Raw genomic sequence first — 22594 nt, forward strand, 5'->3', positions numbered from 1 at the left:
ACATATTTTAAAAGTGGAAAACTGAGCAAATACTGTGACTGTTCTCTTTTTCAGATACTGTATATGTATCTGAATGGCTTTTCAGAAATATACTTACCTATATTTACTGTATTTATTTTTGAAGTATAAATATGAATATATTTTTATCTTATTTTTCAAATATTTAAAGCAGCTTTATTTATAATACCCCACACCTGGAAATAACTCAATGTCCATTAACAGATGAATGGATTAAAAAAAGGGGTTATCGATAGAAAAAAGACTAAAAATATGGAATGCTTCACGAATCTGCCTGTCATCCTTGCTCAGGGGCCTTGCTAATCTCTGTATTGTTTCAAATTTAGTATCTGTGCTGCCGAAATGAGCAATGAATAAATTTTTAAATGTATGTTTGACTCATGTAGTGTTACTCTGCTTATTTTCAAATATATACTTAACAGCTTTTCGTATGTAGATTATATGTCATTTGTAGATTATATTACATACTTATGAATATGAGGGCTTCTCTTACCTGAGGGTCCCAAAACAATTTCTGGAAGATTATTTGTGTGTGTGCATATAGGGGGCGATCCCATGTGTGGAAAAGGAAACCTAAAACTGATACGTGTGGACCTGTCATAGTCAACTTCATTTCTTGTGTAAGGATGTTTTAGTAAATAGCAGAAGTCTTATTTCAGAAAGATCGAATCTCTACTCTTATTTTTACAATACTCGTTAGTCAAGGTTCTCCAGAAAAACAGAATTAATATTATATATTTTGTAACATGTAAAGACCAGAAAAACAGAACTGATAATGCATATATAATTACTATATATTACTTGGCTGACATGGTTATGGAGATAGCTGGAGTCACTTGAAGAACTCTCTTGCTCTCATATACAGTCATCCACCATTTCTTCTCCTTTGTTCTCTCTCATCATGGAATTGTCCTCTAGTGCTTCCACTGCTAAGGTCTGTTTTGTTAATTCTATCAAAGGGAATATCATCTACTTGTAACCTTCATAAACAGAACCCCTGTGTGTGATGAGGCATCCAATATCAGAGGCTCTCTTTTCATGCAAACTGGCCTCAGGGCTGCAGGTTCCGGTCTCCACATGGTTTTGCCACTTCATCCCTTCTCTGCTGCCTAGAACCTACCCCTGACTCCTCCTGTGCTAATCTGATTCATGGGTAGACATGATTCAAGATTCATTTTACTTGACCTTGAATTACATTAATAAATTATTGTTTAATTATCTGAACTTTTAAATATAAAATAATTCCATAATTTTTAATGCTTTTACTAAGAGGTAATTTTTATGCCTTATGTTAATTATTTTAAGCTGAATCAATTTTCTGATTCATTACAGACTATGTAATAATTTTTAATATTACTCATACACAACTTAATACCCTACCAGGGGTCTTCCAATAACATAAGTTCAGAAAAATAAATTTATAAAATGAGAACACATTAAAATAAAGGAAGCCAAAAAAAAAAAGAAAAAAGTCAATAAACCAGCCCTACAGCAATGGAACTAAGAAGCTGAAAATGTCAAAAATTTTCAAGTTAATTATGCAACTATGTAGCATGTTACAGAGACAGATAAAACCATATTATTTTAGCTTTTTTTTTAAAAAAGCAGTTGTTTTAAAAATATAAATTAGAATCACCTAGAGAGGATTTTTAAAATCCATATAACCAAACCTTATGAGTGGAGGCTTTGATTCAGTAGGAGTGTAGCCAGGCCTGAGCAGTGTGGCCCTCAGAATCTGAGAAGCACAGCTGTGTGTGTGTGTGTGTGTGTGTGTGTGTGTGTGTGTGTGTGTGTGTGTGTGTGTGTTGTGTGTGTGTGTGCGCGCGGCAGGCGGTAGGGGGGTGGGGGGAGATGCTGATCTCAGCTTACCCTCTCAGTTCCTTAGCACCTTTCCTATAATAGGGCTAAGCAAACCCTATTATTTATACGTAACCTAATTTCTACCCCTAACTGTAATGGTTATTTTAAAAGAGGTAACTTTTTAAGTGACTGAATTCCAATATCCGGATAAAGATCATGTATTCTTTTTTCCATAAACTGCCTTATTGGAGGTGGTCACTTTCCTCCTGGAGTCCTGGAAATGGATTTCCCTTTGAGATATTTATTATTAACAAATACTAGATAGGAGCAGACTCCTCACACTTTAATGTGCGTGTATTAGCACCCGGGGGGTCTGGTTAACATGCAGATTCTGACTGAGCAGGTCTGGGTGGGGCCAGACACCCTGCGAGTGCAACAAGCTTCCGGAGCTCCGATGCTCTGAGTAACAAGGACGGGGTGTATATTCACACACGTGTGCCTCACAGCTTGCTACTACATGAGATTATGCCTCTCATGAATGCTGGGGTAAACTTCACACGACTGTAATAAATTTTTAGAGGAGAAAAAACTTTAAGTACAACCAGGCTAGAAGAACTTTACCAACTTTTAAAAATATATACATTTGCTAAGTTAATCTATCAGAGTTCCCTTTATTTTAAATAATTTTTTAAAAGAAGTAACCTATTATAAAGGGCACCGTATTACTTTTCTGTATGCATAACCACCAGGAACTGAGCAGCTTAAGATGATAGATACTTGTTATCTCAGCTTCCTTGGGTCAGGAATCCAGGTGAGGGTTAGCTCAGGGTCTCACAAATGAAATCACTGTCAGTTGGGCTGCATTCCTTTCTGGAGTTTAGGGGCCTCTTTTTAAATTCACCTAATAGTTGGCAGAATTCAGGGGTTTTTTTGTTTGTTTATTTGGCTGCAAGATTAAGGCCCACATTTTCTTGCTGGCTGTGGAGGTATGATGGGAGGAGACACCCAGCATCTGGGAGCCTCTCACAGTTCCCTGCCAGGAGTTCACAGCTCCTTCCATCCTCTCCCCAGAGGCCTCTCTGCTTTGAATGTCTCTTCTCCTCTGTGGTCTCTGACCTCTTGACTGAGATTTAAAGGGCTCATGTGATTAGGTCAGTCCCACCTAGAAAAATCTGCTTTTAATTAAACTAAAATCAATTGATTTGTGACCTAATTATCCAAGTGATAGTCCATCATACTCACAGGTTCTGCCCATATGCAAGGGGAAGGAATTACACAGGGTGCATCCACCAGGGGCTGGGGATCTCGGGGCCATGTTAGAACGTTCCTTACCACACACACGTGTATCTCCTTAAGGAGCACTGACCTTAATCACCTTCTCCTTTCCTATAGTTATATACACATGATTGTACTCCTTTAAATATTGTCCCATAACCCTTTGAAAAATTTAATCAGCTTTATATAAAGATAGATTAAAGGCATTCATTAATTTTTTTTCCACCCAATGTATTTCAACATATTCTTAGTTTTTAAAATGTGGCTTTGGGCTGGGTTTTTAATGCACTGAAGATCTCTGAAGTTATCACAGCTCTCTCTCTCTGTTCTTTACTTACATAATATCCATAATAGCCAATATTTTCTGAAGTTTTATTGTAGAAGAAGCCAATATAAAGCATAAAAATCCACATAGCACTGTACTGTTTATATAACTTTCAAACATATTCTATTCGTTTATCTTCATAATTCTAAGGTGGAATTGGCATGATTAATTTAAGGATGAGAAAACCTGACTCAAAGAGATGGCATGACTTTTCCAGTATCATCCCAGATAGTAGATGATGGTGAGAGCTAAGTAGCCTGACTCTGCTGTCTACTTCCAAGTCCTGTGCTCAAGGTTCAGTGTGACCTTTCATCCCATGCAATAGACTAGAAAGATTGCATCATCAAATTTAAGGTCTAGAATAATTAATGTAACTGTTACAGGTGTCCCAAACTCTGAGGAAGCTTAAAGTAAGAGACTATGGCCCAGTAAGAAGAAAAAAGTGCACAGCATGGTGATAACCTATGACAAGTGTTATGAGAAAGTAATGTCAGAGCTGATACACAGATGGAGAGTTTTAAAGCTCTGGCAAGCCACATGGTTAGGAGAGGCTATAAAAGGTCAAATAAAAAGGTGATTATTATACGCACTGGGAAAAATACTGTTATGATATATTGTATCTCAAAAGAGTTTCTAGAAAAATATAGTTTTCATTTACCCTGGAGAAGGTAATGAAGTGGTGTAGCATAAGTGGAATAAAAGAACAGCTTTTTTAAAAATAGAGAAGGAATGAAAAAAATATACACTGCACTTACCAGAAACATACGAATATATAAATAATGAACATTGGTATTTTATAATGTTAACTATATACCCATATTTTCATTTACTTTTACCATAAATAAGAACATTCTTCATTACTAAAGTTATGTATAAGCCCAAAATAGCATCATCAAAAAACATGAAAATGAAAATATGTGAATTATTTATTGTACAAATGGTTTTCTAAAACATAGAACATACAGTTAAACCTAATAAACTAGCACTTTACTATTTTATGCCTGTTATTAAAATTTTTACATTTTCTCTCATCACTGATGTTTAGCTTGGATTTTTATTTTATGGGTTTCTTTTAACCATTACTGTTTAATATGTAAAACAGATTCAAACCAATAAGTGCACAAATTCTTGGCTAAGAACAGTTCATGACAAAACAAAATAACATTTACTTTAAAGAATATAATATTACAGTGGTAATTTCTAAGAATAAAGTTAAACGTCAGTAGCTCAAGCAGGAGGCATATTACATCTCCACATTTGTAAATGAGGCTGTTTAAACTTAAGCCAAATTAAAATACTGACCTGTTCTACTAACATAGGGATAATTTTACTTAAAGATGAACAATAAGAATACAATGGAAATAGATTAAAAGTACTAAGATTTTGTACTCAATTAGGAGAAAAAATACTAAGGGAAAACTGGTGAGTATGGTAACAAGATAAAGACACATGGGAGCACCAGAATTAGTGTCTGTTCAGTGCGGTACAGAGGGGTGCACATGCTCTTCCCTCCTAAATCCACTTGGCTCCTCCTTCACATCATTCAGGTCCCTGCTCAAATGCCGCCTCATCAGAGAGGATTTCCACCACCACCCCGTCAGAAACCACACTCACCCACCTGCTCCAGCCCTCCTTAGTTAAGTTATTTTAATGTCACTCCCTGACACATATGTCTGTCTGGTCATCTCTTCCCACTAGAACAGAAGCTCAACAAACATAATAAGTCATCAATTCTGCCTCTTGCTGTAGTCTCCACACTTACTGGTTACTCCGTAATACTTGCTGAATGGTTCAGTGAGAACACAACTGGTTACAAACTGATTAAATTTGAGGAAAAGCTGTTCAAACGCAGCAGAGCGAAACAGTTCTGAGTGACTCTTCACTGATATCCTTTTTTTTTTTTTTTTTTTTTTACAAATGGTGGTTACAAACTGTATTGTATGTTTTGTGTTTTTCCTTCAAACAATCAAATTCAGTTTGGGTTGTTACCGTAATGACTGAAGGCAATGAGGGTAAAGAAACATAAGTTTTGGTCTGGCCTTTCATGTTGTTAAGTATTAAATTAATGGCATTTAATTTGTTTTGATCAGTTTTAATCAAACAAATTAATTGATCTTATATTTAAAAATTAATAATCAATTTATTGCTGTTTATTACTTCAGCTTTAAATAAAAAGATACATTTTAACTATTAAAAACTTTACATTAATATTCTTACAGGAAAAAATAACTTTAGGATTCTGAAACTCAGTTCCTTACTAAGTTTTTCTAATGAAATAATTATTTTTATGGTATAATTTTTAATAATAGTACTTTCTTAAAGTATAATGTCACTTTGGAGTAAAATATACTTTTAGATAAAATATGGTATTATTACAAAAATATAATTAAGTTACTGAATAAACTAGACATCCTAGTGTGAAATTACAAAATAAATACTTTTTTCTATACCTTTGCTTCCAAAAGTCATTTTTCCTTGACCCTGGATAAAACTCAAGTAGATTAAAGTTTTTTCAGTCACTGATATCGCTGAGTATTGGTGAGCCTATGGAGAACCTCAAATTCTCATGCATTGTTGCTGAATGTGCACAGCAATACAAATTTGGGGGGAAAAGTTCCAACACTTTCTTATAAAAGTAAATACACACTTATTTCCTAATCCAATAATCCCTATATATTTATCCCAAAGAAATGAAAGCTAGCATCAGCAAAAGGCTTCTAATAAACTCAAATGGCTTAAAGACTTAAATATAAGGCAAGACATGATAAATCTCCTAGAAGAAAACATAAACAAAACATCCTTTGACATAAATCTTAGCAATATTCTCCTAGGGCAGTCTTCCTAAACAACCGAAATAAGAGCAAAAATAAACAAATGGGACCTAATTAAACTTATAAGCTTTTGCACAGCAAAGGAAACCATAAACAAAACAAGAAAAACAACCTATGGAATGGGAGAAAATATTTGCAAATGATGTAACTGACAAAGGTTTAATTTCCAGAATATATAAATAGCTCATACAACTTAATAACAAAAAAACAAACAACTCAATCCAAAAATGGGCAGAAGACCTAAACAAGCAATTCTCCAATGAAGACATACAAATGGCTGACAGACACATGAAAAAATGCTCAAAATCACTAATTATCTGAGAAATGCAAATCAAAACTACAACAAGGTATTACCTCTCACCAGTCAGAATGACCATTATTCAAAACTCCACAAATGATAAATGCTGGAGAGGCTGTGGAGAAAAAGGAACCCTCCTACACTGTTGGTAGGAATATAGTTTGGTGCAGCCATTATGGAAAACAATATGAAGAGTCCTCAAAAAATTAAAAATAGACTTACGATATGATCCAGCAATCCCAATTCTGGGGGTATATCTGAAAAGAACTCTAACTCAAAATGACACATGCACCCCAATGCTCATAGCAGCACTATATACAATAGCCACGACATGGAAGCAACCTAAATGTCCATCGACAGATGACTGGATGAAGAAGTTGTGGTATATTTATACAATGGAAAACTATTCTGCCACGAAAAAGACTAAAACACTGCCATTTGCAGCAACATGGATGAACCTAGAGACTGTCATTCTCCGTAAAGTAAGCCAGAAAGAGGAAGAAAAATACCATAAATCACTCATATGTGGAATCTAAAAACAAAAAAGGACAGTATGAACTCATCTACAAAACAGAAACAGATTCGCAGACATAGTAAACAATCTTGTGGTTACAGGGGAAAGGGGGTGGGAAGGGATAAATTTGGGAGTTTGAGATTTGCAAATATGAGCCATTATATATAAAAATAGATGGAAAAAACAAGTTTCTTCTGTATAGCACAGGGAACTATATTCAGTATCTTGTAATAACTTTAAGAACATGAAAACAAATATATATATATGCATGACTGGGACATTGTGCTGTACACCAGAGATTGACACATTGTAACTGACTGTACTTCAATAAAAAAAAATTTTTTTTAAATAAAGCTCAAATAAAGACGTTGAAAGAAGCTTTGTTCATAACACGGAATAGCCCTGACACTAGAAATAGCCCTGGTTTCTATTAGCAGAATGGAAGAACAGTGCGCTATATTAATATGATGAAACACAACTTAACATTAAAAGGAACAAACTACTGATACGTGCGCTAGCATGGTTGAATCTCAAAACTGTTATTCTGAGTGAAAGAAGCCTACACGAAAGAGAATGTACTTTGCGATTCCATTTATAAGAAGTTTTAAGAAAGGCAAAACAAAGTTACGATTAAAAAAAAATAGCAGAACAGAACAATAATCACAGCTGAAAGGGTAGGAAGTTGGGATTGACTGGGAAGAGAAATGAGGGAAATTTGTGGGCTGGTATTTGGATAATTTTGAGTTACACCAGTGTACGTATTTGTCAAAACTTAACGACTGGCATACTTAAGATTTCTGCATTTCACTCTTTGTTAATCTTACCTAAAAGAAAAAGAAAACACACACTAACTTACAAGCATGCTGAAGGATTTAGAGATAAAGTGTAAGGTTGTCTATTATTTACTTTGAAATGAATTTTAAAAAAGGGCTTGTGGGTGGGTAAATAGATAAGTGATATAAAACAAAATGTTGATTGTGAAATCTAAGTAGGAGGTAATATGCGTGTTCAAAGGTATTTCTTACAATTTTTCTGTATGTTTGATAATTTTCATAATGCAATGTTGAGATAAAGTAGGAAGAAGAGAAACAGAAGGGCACGTTACAGGACAGCTGAATGCCAACTGAGCACAGCATTTGTTGGAAGATTAAGCAGAAACATGCCTGAAAACTAAAAGGAATTTTACTTGCAAAGGAAGTTGGGGATCTCACTTTGAACATCTTGCTGAGTCCTGTCATCTATGGAAAAATATTAATGCGACACGTTCAGGTCAGGTCAATTCCTGCAGTTAATCATCTTTAAACAATATTTTCCATAGGCTGTGCGGCGCACTGCGCATCCCATCTGCTAGACCCTAACAACATAACTGGAAAAGAGAAAAATGTAGTGGATGAATTCTAATGAACAGAAAACTAAAAGATAATGTTTTAGGTAGGATGGTGGACAAAGAACAAGGAACTCTGGAAACACCTACTGTGCGTGTCTTGCTTGGGCACTTTTAGAGGAAAGAACTCTGCCATCAGTGTAAAAGGTGGACTGAAAGTCTTTGCATAAGTCCAGATGAGGAGAAAGTTCACGAAGGATATTGATAGCAGAACTGAAAAAGGACACACCCTAAAGTGTAGGTCCACTTAGCATTAAACAATTCACTGCTGTTTTAAAGGACTTGGTGGATTAGGTTGGTGTTAGGAACAAAATGAGTCCAGGGAAGACAAAGACAGTATTATAGTTACAAAAGCATTTAATAAAATGAATGAGAAAATTGCTTGTGAATACTATTTATTGCCTAATGTTGAGGCTGGATATTGAAAATTCCATGAAATCTAATCCAAAGCTTAAAATCACCGTGGTTATCCTCACTCTCATTCATGCTAGCCGCCCAAGGTAATCTTTCTTCTATCGTTTTTTTCCTGAATGGATCAAATAATTCAGACCACCCTAGTGAAGTCTAATTAGGATGAGCTTTTAAATTTATCTAGGGAAAAATGTGTTCGGAGCTAATGAGGCATTGCAGGGAAAATAGACCTAGCCCTAAGCAATCTCCATAAGAAGAGAACATTCCAGCAGCCTAATTCAAAGACTGCATTGTGTGTGTGTAATGTATTCAAGAGAGGTTTTTTTTTTTTTTCTCTCTCTCTCTTCAACTTCTCACCCTTAAACCAAATTTCACTTGAAAGAAGTAAAAGCATCAAGATGCTACGTTAAAACTTTATTTTAAGAAAAAGACAGGCAACATTCTTCTACAAAAAGCCAATAGCATTCTTTTCTTCAAAAATAAAATTCCACAAAAAGTTCAATATTTAATTATACCTTACAAGCAACTGAAAATAAACCATGTTGACAACTGAAGAAAGCATTCTTAGTATATGTATTTTGTATACTTATTTTGTATAGAGGAAAAGCAGGGCTTGTTTTTTCTTAGACACTGTCTGAAAGGATGATATACTTCGAATTGTATTGACTGATTCAGACCATTTCAGGCGATATTCAAGGCTCTGAAATGCTGATTTATTTGGTAACAACTTAATTATGGAGAAGCAGCTCTCAACCAAGGAATGATGGAGATTCATTTATAAAGGACAAAACTCTCACATTTCAGAGTGAGGTTAATGTCAGGCAGATGGTCCACCTTGGGTCCCAGGACTTCCCAGCTGAAATAAAGCCAGGTGCCCACAGTGGTGACTTCCTTGCTAACAAGCTCTTTATTAACAGCCTTCCCTTCCTTGAATCACTCTCTCACTTTCCTACCAAGGTTTCCCAGAATCATCTCCTAAATAACCTACCTCCATGCGAATCTTTGTCTCAGTGCCAGCTTCTGGGGGAACCCAAGGAAGACAATCACGGTATGTTAATTTTTAAGGCACAGCTGGATTCCCTTAGCTAATATGTTATCCAGAATTTTTCTTGTCATCCTAATAAATGAAATGAGTCTTTACTTTTATTTTCTTCTTATCTTTATCTGGTTTTTGGAATCAAATTACAGTAAGCTCATGAAATTGAAAATTATTATTATGTAATTATTCATAAGAAGGTTTTGTTTTTAAATGTTTTCTGTCAGGATTTTGTTTATCTGCATCTATTCTATTTTGTTTGGTTCACTCTTGTCAAAGGTATACTTATCTTTACAAAGAACCCTTTTTTAATTAATTTTTTCTGCTCTTTGTCTATTTCATTGATTTCTATTTTATCTTTGATTCTTCTTGTCATTCTGCTTCTTTGTTTCCTCTGTTGTTCTATTTTCTAATTTCTTTTGCTGAATGTTTTAACATATTTGTTTAAACCATCTATTTATACATTTTAAATATACAGTTTCAATATACTTAAGGCTATTAGTTTCATGTAAGGACTACTTTAGCTGGGTCTCACAGAATTTGACATATACTTTTAAAGTATCAAATAATTCTGTGTATTTCTAATTTTTAAAATTCTTTCATGGAATCTTTTTCAAGCTCAGGATTATTTAGTAACATACCATATTGTTTTCAAAAATAACCCATTTTAAAGCTAGTGTTTAAATGCCAATTTCTAATTTTACTATGACTTACAGAGGGAAATCTATAGGATATTGACTTCTAAGAATTTGATGAAGCTCCATTTTATGACCCAGTATATGCTCTATTTCAATAATTTCTTAATGTGGGTATTTCTCTGTCTCTCCTATTTGCTGTTCTGTAAGTTCTTTCAGTCAGAGGATTTTTATATTTAACTGTGAAAAATTTTTTTCTCCATTATTTCAGAAACATTTTCTATTTTTACAAATATTTCTCTCCTCCTTCCCCTCACTTTCCTCTGAAATTTCCAATTTCAAGATGTTAATATTTGTACCTTAACCTTGTATAAACCTCTATACATTTCCTATGGCTCCTGTAATAAATTACCACAAACTTAGTGGCTTAAAACAACACAAATTCACGGTCTTGCGGTTCTGGAGGTCAGAAGTCTGTGATGTACTTCACTGGACCGACACTGTGTTCGTCAGGGCCGCACTCCCTCTGAGGGCTTTAGGGAGAATTTGCTTCCTGCCTACTCCAGCTTACGGAGCTTCAGTCCTTGGAGTCCTTGGCTCATGGCCCCTTCCTCCATTTGCATGGTCAGCAGCCTGGCCTCTTCAAATCCCCTTCACTCTTCACATTTGGACTCACCTTGATAATCCAGGAAGATCTGCTCGTCTCAGAACTCTTACCCACCTCTGCAAAGTCCCTGGGGCCTACCTTAATTGCTTTGCACGTTTTTTTTCTATCTCTCTGTCCTGCCTCCTTGACTTCTGGGAAATTTCCTCATTTTTCAAGTTTACTCAGTGTATTTTTTTGGCCATCTCCATTCTTTTCATCATTCTATCAGTTATTTTAGTGATTATATTTATCATTCCTAACACTCCCATTTGAGTCTTTGTATGACTTATTCCTTCTCCATTCAGCTATGTCTTTGAGCATATTTATTATGCTTTTAAAAAAAATTCTTGTTCTGTGAGGTCTAATAACTCAGCTTCATGTCACATGAACTGTTCAGTTTGTTGTAGTCCATCCATAGACATCTAGTTAATTAAGCCTAGGAACTCATGACCCCTAGGATAGCAGCTACACTTTCTGGTAAAACATACTGGGAAATTTCAAAGGCCAAATCTTACCTTGTGTCCCTCCTGGAAAGTTTAAAAAGATTAGATGGAATGAAATCCAGAGTGGAAGGTTCTAGGCACCCTAGAATGAGGTAACAACTCCTACGTGATGTGGCACCACCTTGAAACTCTTGCAGTATTAGCCCGTTGAAATCTGCAATATTGGCAGTGGCAGTGTCCTTGGGCTGCAATCCAGGTGCCCTGGTGTTGGAGGGGAGAAGGCAGGCCCATTCCTGTTTGCCTCATCCAGCTGGGCTTTTGGCTTCTCTGGCATTACCCATCCCAAACCTGCCGTTGGTACTGATTCCTGTCACTGTGGAGGGCCATGAAAATCCAAGGCAATGCAGAGAAGGGGGAGAAGCAGAAATGGCAAGTTTTCTTCTACCTCATCCACTAGTAAGTTGCCACCTCATCTGTGTCTGCCTGCAGCTCTTTCTCCACAAAGAACCACACAGACTGACACCAGTTTACAAGAACTTTCAGTCCTCCTAGTATTTCTCAGTTTTTTGTTAGTTTCTAACTTCTATGTTTCATTTCTGTAGTCTTTACATGTTTGCTTTGCAGAGAAAGATTAAGCAGGCTCTCCACACTTGTTCTCTGTCCTGACAGAAAGAAGAAGTCTATTTCCAGAACAGAGTTTGTTTTGTTAGCCCCAGACACTGGCTGATTATTGGTTTAATTCTGTCACAGCATCTTGTTCTTTACTTCCTAACCTCCCTTACAGTTAGATCCAGTCATATGACCCAATCTGCCCAATGAAATGAAGGGGAAGTCTGCTGCGGGAATGCTACAAATTCATACACTTTCCTAACAAAGGACCGCCCCCCATTTTCTCCTTCTCATCTTGAATATAGATGTGATCTCAGAGAAGGAAAAAGGAAGTGCAGAGTCTAACTTTGATATTATTGAACACATGAACCCATGCCAGCTCCTACCAACATGATTTTTTTGTAATATAAGGGAATCTGTTATGCTACTGTTAATTGTGATTTCTGTTACCTGAAACATGCAAATGGCCAGCTTCTTATTTTATATAATAGCTTTCTAAGAGAAAAAGAATATTTAGGAAATATCACATGAATAGCCTGATAATTGTCCCAGGGACTCTAAATAAATCATTTCAGTTAAATCTAATGAAAAGTCCACATGGGGTTATCCAATTGCTTTTTTTTTTTTTTTTTTTTTTTTTTTTTGATTAGAAGACTGAGGCTCAAGGAAGTGAACAAACTGCTGAGGGTGAAAATTTAAATTTAGTTCTGCTTTTTCCAATGTATCATGTTACCTACTCAATCTACCTATATATACATAATACCTCAGTGAATCCATATGTGAGGATACATATAGCTATAGTGACTTTTAACTTACCTCCCTGCCCTGAAGAGACTTTCCATTTTTGCAAATGGCAATCACTTCTGGTAAAATCATACCCTTTAATTCATTTGGTAGTCAAGGCTCTTTTTTAGCACCAAGAACACACCACCATAAGGCAAAGTCCCTTGAGTGGGCACCATCTAAAATACTTGCCAGGTAACAGATAATACAGCATCAGAATCCAGTCCTGAGAGACTGGGGCACCAGCTAGGCACTTGGTGATAGTTCTGAAAAGGGAGGTTAAAATGTCCCAAAGACAGCCCTTGTCTCTTGCGCTGTTCTGTCTGAGACAGGCCCTGGGGATATTATTAGGATCTTTAACATCTGTGAGGGAATTAAAGTTGCAACACAGGCCAGTGGCCTCACACTAGGGAAGTGAGATATAATGTGCAACCAAAGAAATTTAAGCAACAGAAAAGATGCTGTCATGCCTCTTTTTAAAATCCACTCTCTGTGTAAAAGAAACCAGGCTTTGTCCCTGGTGCTGACAAGGAACAGAGGCAGATCCAAAAACTGTGTCAGGCTACAGCAAAGGCATTAAACGAGGCACCCACAGTGTTATGTAGCTTTGAGCTGTAGGGAATAATGAGTGTCAGTCTTGACTTGTTTTTGAACAAGGGAAACACTTAAGGAGATGGTAAATAGGCTTTGTTTTGAATTTTGCAGCTTTGTGCCTAGATCAAATGATGTAATCATTATTCTCCTTAGAATATTTTCATCTATTTCTAGTAAGTTACAGAATATTCTAATTTTGGAGCAGAGGTTATTCTTGTTTATTGCTGCCTTAAACAATAAAGGATGCAAACTTGACCACAAAAGACCTCAATAATTGACTCCTGGAGAATCGGAAAACTTTACCTCTCGTAAGGACCTGAGAGAACACAGAGTTCAACCTCAATGCTTTACAGATGAATAAAGTGAGATCCAGGGAGATCCACAGTGCTTATCTAGGACTGTTCTGGGACTGGGACTAAGAACTCCTGAAACTGCATCATTGCAATTCTGCCACTCCCGTGCAGCTCTTGTGACAAACTATTCAAAGGCCCCAAACTGAAAGACAACTCTAGATTCACATTCCATATTCATCCAGAACATAAAAATTCCCAAATCTTCCCCAATTTTAGATTTGTTCAATAATCTGTATTGCAGTGAGTGCCACATGGCAGCATGTGCATGTACACACACACACACACACACACCCACCCCAACACACAAACACATCTGTGTTATGTCTCAAAGACATGCCAAGGTATTTTTGATAGGGTTACATATATGCCAGTAAGGCTCATAAAGAAAGGGTATTTCGGTAGATTGATTTACCCCAGGATTTTATTCTTCTCAAATACATATATTCTTTTTGGAGATTACAAACTATATAGCTTTGTATACATTATAAATAGCATATACATATTTTAATACTTCCATTAAGGGAGAATAGTAAATCATAACTGCTTCGCTACTGGACTTTAATATCTATGCCAAAGAAATGCCCTTGTTATCCTGCTGTTTCCTGGGTTGTCCTTTATCATTTTCTTTGCTGGGAAAATCACCTAAAATACAACCTTGGAAAAGTACTTTGCTTTTCTTAGTTCCAACCATTGAAAAACATCTTTGGGTAAGTACATTTATACAACATTATCCTTGTTTCTTTATTCTTACAAGCCTATTCACAGTCTGCAAAGAGGTGCTTCTAATTCAGTCTCTCCTTTTTGGTTAAACTTCTTATTTTCTTGAGTAGAAGGGATAAAGGTGGTGACTGACTGAACTCTTTCTGTTGGCATTTCAGACAAAAGACACTGTGCAGAGCCATTTGAAACATGATCGAACTCATCCAGTCCACCCTCCTACTGGAGAGAACTCACTGGCAAAGGAGAGAGTATGTTTCGGTTAAAAGTCACAATAACAACAAGAACCAGCATTCACAGATGTGCTGTAGATTACAAAGAACACACCATGATTTTTCCCACTGGACAGTCACAACAATATTGTGAGGAAGATACTACTTCCGGGTTCAGATTAAGAAAGCATGGTACTATTATAATTTGTTATTATTCATACAAGTTGATAGTTCACATAAATTAATTATTTATGAATTAGTTACTCTGAGAAATCTTCTCAGAAACAATAATGGCAGCTAACACTTCCTGAGTTCCTCCTACTTGTCTTCATGAAAAAAACATTAAAGACATATCAATGAAACCATACCCTATACCTTACACACTCAAGGCCCTGAAAGTAGAAACAAAGTGATTCACTGAGACCCCCAAGCTTGTCGTACAGAGACCCAGGGAAACCACTTGCAGACAGCCCCCTTGGCTGAACACTGCACAGGTGCACTGAGGAAGTAGGGTGGCTGAGAGTGACCTCTGGACATTACAGGCCCCAAATCCATCACCTGTGATACACTGAACCCCCCACATTTGTACATGACCCATGAAGAGGCGTGCAAAGCGGTCACACCTCTGCAGAGAACGCTGGAAACTTCCCGTCACTTCCCGTCAATCATTTCAGAGCCTCCTCCCCCTCTGACGCCCTGCTTTCACAGCAGATATCCCACTCATGGGCCCGACAGGACAGACGGATCTGAGCCTCGCCTCCTGCCTCCTCGCTTGGCCGCCCTGCAGTAAAGCCTTTCCTCTCAGCAGAAGACCACTGCCACCGTACTTGGTCTTTCTGTCGTGCAGTGGGCAGCGAGCCCACTTGCTCGGTTACACCAAGATATCTTTATTTTTCATGTGAGCAAACTAAGACTTAGAAAGCGTAAGTCATTTGTCCGGGATCACACGGCGAAGAGGCAGTGGAGCTGTTAAGTGAACTCAATCAGTATGACTAGATAGCCACTGGTTAAAACTGCGGTTAAGCTGGGAAGTTTTTGGGTTTTTTTTTTTTTTTTTTTTAAGTCACAAGCACGAAGAGGAACAGGAAACAGATAAATCAGCTATAGTTATTCTGGATGTAGTTACTATTACTGCACCAAGATTCCCCAGGGCAACTGAGTTGAAAAGGAAAACATGGTGGATTTGGTAACTTCCTTTTTCTGACTTTGTCAAGATGGAGAGGGTGCTGCAAAGAATTCCAAAATATAGATGTACATGTGACTGCAATTGAATGATTAAGAACCTCTCTTTGGTAATTTAATGTCCACAGACATGGGTGTGGGAACTGGGTCTGCTCCGCCGTCTCCCCGAGCTCTCATCTGTGCTCCTCCTGCATCTTACTGAGCAGCTGGCCTTTAACAACCCACTTTAATGTGTTTTTTTTTTTTTAATTTACATTCTTTTTTGTTGAAGTATAGTCAGTTTACAATGTTGTCAATTTCCAATGTACAGCATCATGTTGCAGTCATACATTTAATGTGTCTCTTGACCCTCTGCTTTCTGTAAGGTTTGTCCGATGGAGAACTGGCAGGAGATGTAAGGGCTAGATGTAGGAGCGTGAGGTCAGTGAGGTCAGGGTATTGACTCTCCCGGATCCCTCCCTGCTGGGTCACTGTGGGTCAGCTGCCACTTGTCAGGCAGCCCTCAGAATTCTGCCAACTGCTCCTTCCCATCCCTTCAGACATAGCGTAATGGCTCCTACCTGTTGTGAACCTAAGAGCACTATACTATCCCTTGCTGGGTTTCCTAAACTCTGTCCACCTCTTTGTGAGTAGTTCCTTTATAAAACTCTCCTCAACTCTCCTAACCTCCAGGTCACACAGCTCAGAGGTGTGAGATCCAGGCCAAACTTCAAATGTAACTCGTCTGCCTCCGGAGTCTACAGACTTTCCATTACCACATGAAAGTTTTATCATACTACACACATTACTCCTAATAAGAAAGGACTGTCCACTTACCTTGTAGATGTGTCACATGTAATCAAACTGGAGCCAGAGATTCACCTCACATTCTGCTTCCCAAATACCATATAATCAAGGACTTGCTGCTTCAGTGGCTGTGCTGGACACTTCATGCTACTGAATTTCATTTAGAAATGTTGCATTTCTGCAGCTGTCTGACAAAATCAGCAGCGCTTCTTCTAGAGTTACCCACCTACCTCACGCACCTTTATGTCAACATTCACATTTTCTCCCCGTGGCAAAAAGCACTTAATAGTCACCAGTAGCAATATGGCACATGGTATACTTTTTATATCTCTGTATTTATAGTTCCTCAACCTCAGTTCTGTTTTTCCTGAGCTACTTGATAAATATGCATTTTTACTGTACTGGAAATAGAAATTAAATACTTGATATTAGGTAATTGGTCATACCAATGTTTAAATATTGTGTGGTTGTAGGATTCATGAAAAATTTTTCTGGGACATCATTTCATGCTACTTAAAAAATGAATGCTGGAATTACTGTTTTTAACTTTCTTGTCACTTTTAATGAGAGATTTCTTATATGTTTTCTTCTACCTGCCATGGTAAAAAGTCACTAGAAAGTTAGGGTCTTTGTAATTAAAAGTTATGTCCTTTTAGTACAAAGAACCATGTATGAGACTTCCTAATAGCAGGGAAAGAACCAAAGATGAAACAAGGTTGGCATTACCACACATTTTATTTTAATCTAGGTGCCTTTCGGCAGCACAGACTTAAGAGGTATGGAATCTGTGTCCTCGGAGGGTAACGACTGAAACAGACGTCACTGGCAACAGACTTGACTCTACCACAGCTGCCTCCAACAAGTACTTTAAAATCAAGCTTGGTAATAAGTAAAGAAGCTCAATGGGAGACCCATATGAAAGCATTACTAGACATACCCCTTCCTTCTGAAAGTGGGTCATTAAATGGGGGAAGAGATATAGCTCAGGGGTAAAGCACATGCGTAGCATGCAGGAGTTCCTGGGTTCAGTCCCCAGAACCTCCATTTAAATAAATAAATCAAATAAATAAACGTGAGTCATTAAGGAAAGTCAGATCTATTGACTTCACCATAAATCGGATTCAAATAGATCATACTCAAGATGAATCAATCTGGGTCAAGAGATTCCAATCTCAGAAATCGTTGATGTTTTAGTTATGTCTCCTCTTTCTTATAATCGGTAAAAATACTTTTATGGAGCAATAAATTGAATTAGATTGATATGTATCCAAAGGTACTTCAAGTCAGTCAGAATTGGAAGAAACTTTGACATATTCACCATCAAGAAAATATTGCAACAGCCAGTCCTGTGCAAGCCAACTCACAGAATTTTTTGTCTGCAATTACACAGAGTGTTTACTTGATTTGCCTTTCTTTTGAACTCCTACTGCACTGTCTACTTCTGATCTTACTCAAGGTTTTTCTTAGGTTGAAAAACAATTGAGGGAATCTCAGGAGTATTTGCTGTATTTGTTTGTGTGTATACAACTGTGTGTGCCTCTCAATAGTTTTGTGAAAGCCAGTTTCATCTTCCGGGTTCAAAGTAAAATAGAGCAGTTTAAGGAAAAACATAACAGAAACCCCTTATCGGTTCTCAATAGCAACATAACAACTTAAAACTTTTCTTTTGCGGTTACTGTTTGCACACCCTGGTCCCAGGTCATGATGGTCGTAATCATTGTGCTCCTCTTGAATAATAATAATGTAGTTGTTTACAGGGGAAATACTGCCACACTGCAGTGAATGCAATATTTATGGGATAAATAAATAAAACTCTCTCAATGAGTAGAGATTTTTCTTGTGGTTGAAGAGTCTGTGATATTACGTGTAGATTGGTTGTCATTTTTATTTTAAAATAATATATTTTCTAATTTCAGTCTTTTACAAGTAGCTGTCCAGTTTTCCCAGCAGCAATTATATACAAAAATAAATTCAAGATGGAATAAAGACTTAAATGTAAGACCAGATACTATAAAACTCCTAGAGGAAAACATAGGACACTCTTGGACACAAATCATAGCAATATTATTTTTTGAACCAGCTCCTCGAGTGATGGAAACAGAAGCAAAAATAAACAAATGGGGTCTATTTAAACTTAAAAGCTTTTGTACAGCTAAGGATGCTATCAACAAAATGAAAAGACAACCTACAGAGTGGGAGAATATATTTGCAAATGATGGGACCAACAAGGGACTAATTTCCGAAATACACAAACAGCTCATACATCCTTAATGTCAAAAAAAAAAAGCAACCCAATTAAAAATGGACAGAAGACCTAAATAGACATCTCTCCAAAGAAGGCATCCAGATGGCCAACAAGCACATGAAAAGATGCTCAACATCACTAATTGTTAGAGAAATGCAAATCGAAACTACAATGAGATATCACCTCACACGAGTCAGAATGGCCATCATTAAAGAGTTTATAAATGATAAATGCTGGAGAGAGTGTGGAGAAAAAGGAACCCTCCTACACTGTTGGTGGGAATGTAAATTGGTGCAGCCACTATTGAGGACAGTATGGAGGTTTCTTAAAAAAACTAAAAATAGACTTACATGATCCAGCAATCCCACTCCTGGGCATATATCCAGAGAAAAATATAATTCAAAAAGACACATGCACCCTAATGTTCATAGCAGCGCTATTTACAATAGCCAAGACATGGAAGCAACCTAATGTCCATCAACAGATGTCTGGATGAAGAAGATGTGGTGTATATATATATATATTATATATATATATATATATACACACACACACACACACACACACACAATGGAACACAACTCAGCCATAAAAAAGAATAAAATAATGCCATTTGCAGCAACATGGATGGACCTGGAGATGATCATTCTAAGTGAAGTAAGTCAGAAAGAGAAAGAAAAATGCCATATGATATTGCTCATATGTAGAATCTAAAAAAAAAAAAAAAAAAGGCCAAAAATGAACTTATCTACAAAATGGAAAGAAACTCACAGACATAGAGAATAAACTTATGGTTACCAAGGAGTTAAGGGGGTGGGAAGGGATAAATTAGGAATTTTATTTGAAAACTGCACCTCTTGGGGAGTGATGAAACTGTTAGCTATCTTGATTGTGGTAATGATTTCATTGGTGTATACATCTATCAAAATTCATCAAACAATACATTTGAAGTATGTGTAGTTTACTGTACAGGAACCACATGACAATAAAGATGTTTTTTACATATATATATATTTATATATATATATATATATATATATATATATATATATATATACTTTTTATTGTTAGGGAAAATATAAGTATTCTAGCATTTAAAAATGTATTCTTTTGCAGTTCATCTATGTGTTTCTAGTAAGATGGTGGTAAATTTAGACAGTAATTCATCTAATCAATGAGAACAGGGTAAACACGAAAGCAGTTCAAAATCAGTATACTCAATTCTCCAATCTCATTATAAGATTCTTTAATTTTACTTGATTCTTACTAGAAGCAAAATAAATAAAACATAAAGATATGATTTGCAACTTCGTGTTATAGTCATAAAGAGCAAAAAGGGAAAATATTTGTGCTTTTGTTAATCATTCAGAAACTGAAATCAAAAGCAAAACTAAAACGAGGCAGAACATCAGTTTATGTCAGGGGAAAATTAGGAACAAAGAACAGTAAATCACATGCTGAGCACTCACAAATAAATAAAAATATCTACCGTTTATTGAGCATGTATGATGAACCAAGCCCAGGACCATGGTTCAAAAGAACCAGTAAATTAATACCCCCGTTTTATAGATGAGTTCTACAATTGTTAATTACTTTTCCCCAATTCATACAGCTACTAAATGACAAGTTAATATTTGAACCCAGGTCTGGTTGGCACCAAAGTCCATGCACCGAGCCGTCTTAGTATACCTTTGCTCCATCTATCCAGTTATTCATTCAACAGATGATGCCTGGGCGGGTAAGAGGTAAAAGGCATAGTTTGGTGCTGGCCATAAAGACAGGAGACAAAGTCCCTATTCCTTTGAAGCTACCTAGCTCAGGAAGAAATATAATAGACAAGATATGAATAGCAGTCACATTGTAATAAGCACTATGAAGAAAAGAATAGGTGAGGGGGCATGGGGTATCTACATAAGGTCAATGAATAACAACTTGATTAATAATGAATAATAAAATAATAATAGTTAAAGCATTTTTTCACTTGTATACTTTCAGAACTTTGAAATTACTATAAGGAAGGTACTAAGTCTCTAATTATACTGAAAATTAAGTCACCATGAAGAGCTTTGTACCCATTTACCCCTCCAAGTACGAAGTGGGTTTTAATTCACAAGGAGAGTATACCTCCTGACATATGTAACAGTAGTCAGGCTCATCACATCCCGTGAGACCCAGGACACTGGCACAGACATACAGAGCGCTAAAGGCACAGGAACTGAGAATGTACTTTTTAATTTTATCTTAACCATCTTAAAGGATGAGTATGATGAAATTAAATTTACTTAACTCATAGAAGTAGAGCAGAACGTGATTGTACGTCCTAGATCTTGATTCATTGGTCAGTATATTGTATTTTATATTATAGTTTTATAAGATTATATACAGATCAATAGTATGTTGGTCAAGATAATGTGTTTTGTGGGGGAGAGGGACTACAAGAAGCTGATTGCTTTGAGTCAGCTGAAACCTAAGAGTGGATCTTGTGGAATTAGACTAGGTTAGCTCAGCAAAAGATGAAGATCTGATTCCAGGTATCTTACTGGATCAGTCTGTGGTCCTCCATGGGTGACACTGATATAACTCAGCCTGAACAAATCCCAAATTTTGATGCCTCTTACTAGATTTTCAGATTTTCAAGAGAGAAACCATCAGTGGCCAAGCTTGCACCAAGCAGGCATCTTGACCTCAGGGCCAGGCAATGATGACCATGAGGACTGGGTGGCGCTCACAAACCTGGCTGGTCTCTGCTTCAGTGGGTGCCACCTTGTCTGCTTTCACTCGCCCTAATTTCTGCAGTGCCTAGCAGAGTGCCTGGCACGTGATAGGTAATTAATAAGCATCTGTTAGAAGAATATTTTTCAGATATAAATGTAACAACATACTATTAGAGCTTGTTATGAGCACTGGCACATCAAAGAGTATAATCTCTTTTCAAAAATTTTCATTGAATCAGGCAGTTCTAGGAAAATTGGTTAAAAAGCAAGCCAGAATCCTCTTTTTACTGTTTCATGATTCATCTGTCAAAGCATTTAAATATTCAGTATTACATAGAAACACTTATGGTTCTTGAGGCCTTTATCTATTTATTGGATGTTTTTGTTAACAAACTGAATGTGTTTATTAAGCTGCTAAATACAAGAATGAATGAACAGCATTCACTTTTGCCCTATAAAAGCCAGGAGTGAAGCAGGGTTACTGAAAGTATGCAGGCAAAGGATGCTTAAACAGAGGAACACACACACGTGTCGGTGCTTTGTCTGCTTTGTGCAGATCAGCCTTCAGATTCAGTTCTCCAAGCGCAATGAGAGCAGCATTCTGCTATACTGGTTACCACAACAGCCCAGACTTATAAGAAATGCTAATATCTATCAGTATAAGGGCCACTAAAGAATTGAAAAGAGAGTTATATAAAGGATTATAATAACCATATTTTAAAAAACTTTTTCCTTATAACTAATTTGATATTTGCTTTATAAATATGAATAAAACTTAGAGAC

At 36.7% G+C, this 22594-nt stretch overlaps 1 long non-coding RNA gene and 1 other non-coding gene across 2 annotated transcripts; one reads left to right on the plus strand and one right to left on the minus strand.

The window, feature by feature from the left end:
* Positions 1 to 264: 264 nt before the first annotated feature.
* Positions 265 to 368, minus strand: LOC116666177. Its single transcript, XR_004323021.1, has one exon. It is a non-coding gene; the product is annotated as a U6 spliceosomal RNA (small nuclear RNA).
* Positions 369 to 15824: 15456 nt separating this feature from the next.
* Positions 15825 to 22261, plus strand: LOC116666117. Its single transcript, XR_004322967.1, has 4 exons — positions 15825 to 16402; positions 20539 to 20542; positions 21441 to 21446; positions 22250 to 22261. It is a non-coding gene; the product is annotated as an uncharacterized LOC116666117 (long non-coding RNA).
* Positions 22262 to 22594: the final 333 nt, after the last annotated feature.

The sequence above is a fragment of the Camelus ferus genome, chromosome 9 (assembly GCF_009834535.1).
Source record: "Camelus ferus isolate YT-003-E chromosome 9, BCGSAC_Cfer_1.0, whole genome shotgun sequence".
NCBI lineage: Eukaryota > Metazoa > Chordata > Mammalia > Artiodactyla > Camelidae > Camelus > Camelus ferus.